Raw genomic sequence first — 6,412 nt, forward strand, 5'->3', positions numbered from 1 at the left:
TTGTACAACATTCTTCAAGTTGGTTGTTGATCATTGCTAGACAGACCTTTTCAAGTCTTGCCACAGATTTTCAAGACGATTTAAGTCAAACTGTAACTAGGTCACTCAGGAACATTCAAAGTCATATTGGTTAGCAAGTCCAGTAAATATATTTGGCCTTGTGTTTTAGGTTATTGTCCTGCTGAAAGGTTAATTTGTCTCCCAATGTCAGTTGAAAGCAGACTGAACCAGGTTTTCCTCTAGGATTTTGCCTGTGCTTAGCTCTATACCATTTATATTTTATTTTTAAAAACTCCATAGTCCTTGCCAATGACAAGCATACCCATAACATGATGCAGCCACCACCATGCTTGAAAATATGAAGAGTGGTACTCATTGATGTGTTGTGTTGAATTTGCCCAAAACATAACGGTTTGTATTCAGGACATAAAGTTAATTTATTTTCTAAATGTTTATGTAGTTTTAATTTAGTGCCTTATTGCAAACAGGATGCATGTTTTGGAATATTTTTATTCTGTACAGGCTTCCTTCTTTTTACTCTGTCAATTAAGTTAGTTATGTGGAGTAACTATAATGTTGTTGATCCATCCTCAGTTTTCTCCTATCACAGCCATTAAACTCTGTAACTGTTTTAAAGTCGCCATTGGCCTCATGATGAAATCCCTGAGCGGTTTTCGTCCTCACCGGCAACTGAGTTAGAAAGGACGCTTGTATCGTTGTAGGGACTGGGTGTATTGATACGCCATCCAAAGTGTAACTCATAACTTTACCATGCTATAAAGGATATTCAATGTCTGCTTATTTTTACCCATCTACCAATAAAAATATACCTTTCTGGTCTTTGTGGTTGAATCTCTGTTTGAAATTCACTGCTCAGCTGTGGGACTTTACAGATAATTGTATGTGTGGGGTACAGAGAGGGGGTAGTCATTCAAAAATCATGTTAAACACTATTGTCCATGCATCTTATTATGTAACTTATTATTAAGCAATTGTTTTCTCCTGAACTTATTTAGGCTTGCCATAACAAAGGGATTGAGTACTTATTGACTCAAGGCATTTCAGCTTTTATTTTATTTTTTCATTTGTAAACATTTTGAAAAATGTAATTCCACTTTGACATTATGGGGTATTGTGGGTAGGCCAATGATAAAACATCTCAATTTAATCAATTCTAAATTCAGGCTGTAGCACAACAAAATGTGGAAAATTCAAGGGGTGTGAATACTTTCTGAAGGCTCTGTATTTCAGTGAGCACTTCTGCAGTGGTCGACATCGCCGAGCATAATCATGTCCTGTCATATTTAAATCTATGACAAACTGTCTCCCTCTTTTCTTCTCTATTTTCCTCTCTATCTCTCTCTCTCTCTCCCTCTTCCACTATCTTCCTCCTTTTCTGTAGATACATTGCCTCCAAACTTGTCATGTACAGTTAGTCATATGAGCAGAAAACTCAATTTGGCAGAATCCAACAGGTCAAAGGCCTATAGGCATTATTTAGCCAAAAGTAAGATGCACGTGTATTACCTCTGCCTACTCTCTTAAACCACTTCTGCTACCATGCTAATCAGTCTTTCCAACTACACCCCCTCACTCCCATACCATGCTCTCACGATCAATATAGCTCTCTGCAAGAGTACAGCAGTGGACCTACAGGAACACCTATAACACATCTTCCAAATCTTGGGTTAGTTCTATGAGGTTTTGACCTGCACAAAAACAAACCCATTCAGGGCATTAAGAAAAGGCCTTATTTCAGGTGACTTGTTCGCCAACAACAACAAAAGCACGGGAACGAATCAGATCAAACTCTGGCAGACGTGTACACAGCAGAGCCGCATCTCTGTGCTTCATTTGAATATTTTGTGATGGCCGTGCTACCGGCTCAACATGAATATCGTCAGAGAATTCTTACAGCTCTGTGTTCCATTGAGCAGAAACATTGCTCCTGTCCTGACAGAGCCAAACCTGACCAAATCACACGCCCGGCTAGGTGATATGTGTCACATTGTGGGCTCTACAAATGTAGAGTCTACCAATGTAAGTCTAGTGGGTGTGAGACTATTATCATGTCGGTAGGAGGGGGATCGGCGTTGCCCATTGTTTCACACCTTTGACTCATCCCAGCTGGTTGTCACTTGTCCACGGGTCCACTGTTGATTACATACTAATACATTACATTATAATTATTATGCCAGTGCTGTCAATCAGATACTGTAATTTAAGCATAATTTCACCGCTACCACCAACTGCCTTAGGAAATCGCAGGAGATTTTTTTTCTGTTACTCAGAAAGAGAACATGATCATTTAACATGGAATGTTCCCAGCGTTGTTGTTTCTATAATGATGGCTGCCGATGTGTGTTGATGTCTCACTGGTTCCAGTTTAGTGTCGTCAACGTCACTTGCTATGGTAAAAAAAAATCATCATCATCAGTTGACATTGTGCTTCCGAGCGTTACCTGTGTCCCTTTGGGGTCTCCTCTCCCCTCTGCCCTGTCTCATATATCAGACAGCACAAAGGAACAGTCTCTATTTTTCATGACCCCAAACTGACTCACTTTTACAAATGTCAGGTGTCACTGTCCAGTAGCACCATGATCGGTGACACATTAGCCCCTCTGTGTCCACAGGTTTGCTCTACATCGAAAACTACAGAAGAGATTCTTCAGCAGAGACTGAACTAACTCAACCATTCAAATGGGTGAAGTGCAATGTTTCTGATAGGTTAGACACCAATGCCTGACCATCCTTCTGTACAGCATCAGAACTGAGGCTTGAGGCCAGGTAGCACGCTGACATGGCCTGAAGCCTTGTAGGAGAATAACAATTGAAGCGTTTCATTCCAAAACGCTATATATCCATTTTCAGAAATGTTTGTGAATTAGCTTTTATTGTTATTAGAAATGATGAAAGAGATTGGTGTGTTTTTTCACTATCTAATCATGGCATGATTCAGTGACAGATGTGTTTGTTTAAAATCTATCACTTGATGGTTTCATTTCAGAGACACAAATAATAGAAATTAAAAATGCCTTATATCCGTCTCACAAGCTAGGTTTCCATCCAATTAGCGCCAGATCTTCATGCAAATATTCCAAAATCTGCATTTTCCCACCAAATATGTATCCAACAAATAGACCTGTTGCAGATAAAAGGCTGTGGGTGATGATGTAGTGCATATAAAAATAACTTTTGCTGTTAAATTCCCATGTACCGAATAAAAAATACAAGTTAAATGGTTTTCCATCGCATTGTCAACTCTATTGTTGGTTTTGACAGAAAAAAAATGCATTGTATAGTGAATGTGCCCACTCTTGTCTTGGCAAGTGCGCTCTAGCCAACAGTTCGCAAATATGCAGGTATGCTACCTACAGGATCAGATTGTTATAAACATGAGAGCAAGATTATTTTTATTTGTCAAACGGCAGCCAAGTATTGATCATCATGTCACCAGAATAAGACCCTCAATTGGTATTGGAAAGGAGCATCAAGCTCATCATGTGCACTTTCAGTTCATCATAATTTATGTAACTTGTAGCCTAATAACTTGCATGCTTTCCTGAGTTGTAGTGGGAGGACCACACAACATATCACTGCATGACTGCAAGTATACTTTAGTATGATGGTTAAAGATATCATCTTGTCTGGCGTATTTTGCTTTGTCGACATTTGGAAGGTTTACCAACAAATTAGCTGTTTCCATCAGGCCTGTCGTGACAATTTTTTTAGCATATAAAGTTTGGATGGAAACCTGGTTACACTCAGAGAAATCAGTAGTACTGCTTGGTTTTACACAGTCAAATGTAACAAATACGTACATTTTTAATAAAGAAATGTACAAATGATACATTTGTGACCTCAATATAAAAAAAATACTAATTATAATTCAATACAGAGGTATGAGATCTGTATGTAAAACATTTAAATTGTCATTTTAGTAATTTAGCAGTTGCTCTTATCCAGAGCGGCTTAAAGTATGTGCATTCATCTTAAGATAGCTAGGTGAGACAACCACATATCACAGTCAAATATACAGGATATGAAAATTACATTCCAGCTAAACAATGTATACATAGTGTTTTGCAAAAAAAAATAATTTTCATACACATCTAAAATCTATTAATTAAAAATTTGAGAACAGTAACATTTACAGACATGAAGGTACCCATACGCAGTCAATTTTGATGAAAAAATACAAATGTGAAAAATTGGTGTATATAGCTTTTTGGAAATAAACTCTTAAATTGCTACAGTCACCTCCAAAATGATTGGCACTCTTGATAAAGATGAGCAAAACAAGACCATATAAAATAAATAATACAAATGCTCAGCATATTGTATGCTAAAAATAATTGGGAAATTATCTTATTTTATACTAATACAATTATTTTTGCTCAAAAAGATGTGTCAAAATTATTACCACCCCTAAAGAATATTACAAATAAAATCAAACAAAATGTAATCTGCATTAATATGTTCATTATTTTAAGTTAAGCTCAGTTTATGGCTTTACACATGTAAAATCCCTTTGTCCTCCATCACCATGGGAAATGGCAGAGAACTCACAAAGGAAAAGAGACAAATGGTTGTTGACCTTCATAAATCAGGAAATGAGTACCAGGCAATGGGTACCAAAAAATACCAAAAAATAATATCTCTCTCTCTCTCTCTCTCTCTCTCTCTCTATATATATATATATATATATATATATATATATATATATATATATATATATATATATATATACCACTTACCACTATTAGGGCAACAATTAAGAAGATTAAAAACCACTGGAACAGTGGTAAACTTGTCTGGTATTGGACGCAAATGTATCTTGTCTCCACTCACAGTGAGGAAGATGGTACGGGAAGCAAAGACAAATCCATTGGCCAAAGTTGTAGAAATACAGAACTTGGTCGCATCTTCGGTTCACCAAGTCTCAAAATCTATGGTTGCCAGAAAAAAAAGGTTTTATTGAGTGAAACCAACAAGTGTAAATGCCTTTAGTTTGCTAAACGGCATTGTCACTTGGATTGGAACCGGTGCAATGGTCAGATGACATAGAGCTCTTTGGCCACGCACACCAGTGGTGGGTTTTGCGTTGAAAGAAGGATGCATATGCAGAAAAGAACCTCTTACCTACTGTAAAATATGGTGGTGGATCATTGTTGTTAATGCGCTGTATTGCTTCCACTGGTCCTGGGGCCTTTGTTAGGTCAACGGCATCATGAACTTTACCAAGTACCAAAACATTTTAGCCAGAAACCTGGTTGGCTTTGCCAGGAGTTTGAAACTTGGCCGCAAGTGGATCGATCATCCAGCAAGACAATAACGCCAAGCACACGTCAGAATCCACAAAGAAATGCTTAATTGACCACAAAATCAACATTTTGCAATGGTCATCTCAGTCTCCGGACTTGAACACCATTGAAAACCTGTGGTTTGAATTGAAGAGGGCAGTCCATAAGCACAGAAAGAAGGATATTAAGGATCTGGAAAGATTGTGTATGGAGGAATGGTCTATGATCCCTCCCAATGTGTTCTCCAGTCTCATAAAATATATATTTTAAAAGGCTCAGTGCCATTATCCTCACAAGGGGAGGGTGCCGGAGTATTCAAAACAGGGGTGCCAATAATTTGGACAACTATCTTTTTAATAAATGTTTTATTACTAGCTAACCCTTTTGAGTCTAATCCTTGGGGGGGATGTTCTACTAAGCTAACATATGGAATTGTTTTCAGATGGTCATACCATGGATCATTTAGCTATTTTTAGACCCATATTTATCCCTTTGTTTTTGGCACATTCTACCCCTCATTCACTTTTGTTCATTTTCACCACCCAGCAATGGGCTTGTGTGGGTCATAGTGCACGACATTTCCGTGTTTCGTGTGAATCTCAGCTTTTGGTAGTGGGGTCCTAATAGTTTATACCTCAAACCGTTCAGACTAGACAGGCGATTTTGTGAGAAGACCTATTCGGAGTTGGTACGTCAGCGTCACCAACTTCAGGCAACTCTCATGAAGCTTGTGGGGGTCGTAGAGCAAAACTTTTCGTGAAAAGTAACTTTTCGGCATCCTCTCATGTCAGACAAATAAAAGCGCTGACAAACTAAGGTCTGGTCAACCCACTATAAAGACATGTCTGGTTTTCGCTCATAAGTTAAAGACTAGCTGATAAACTAACATTTAAAACTACGTAAAAGTCACCAAAATATTTACAAAATTGGCAACAGAAGACTACAAAAGGAAATGAAGGTTGTGTAATAAATTATATACAAAGGCTTTGGTCTGTTTGTACACTCAACAATGGTTAATTCAGACATGTATAGATGCAAACCTCAAAAGGCTTTAAACTCTTGCAGGCCTTGCGCTACTATGCATTGTTGCAGTGAAAGGTTTTAGTAGG

This window comes from Salmo salar, chromosome 16 (assembly GCF_965601325.2).
Source record: "Salmo salar chromosome 16, fSalSal1, whole genome shotgun sequence".
In the NCBI taxonomy this organism is placed as follows: Eukaryota; Metazoa; Chordata; class Actinopteri; order Salmoniformes; family Salmonidae; genus Salmo; species Salmo salar.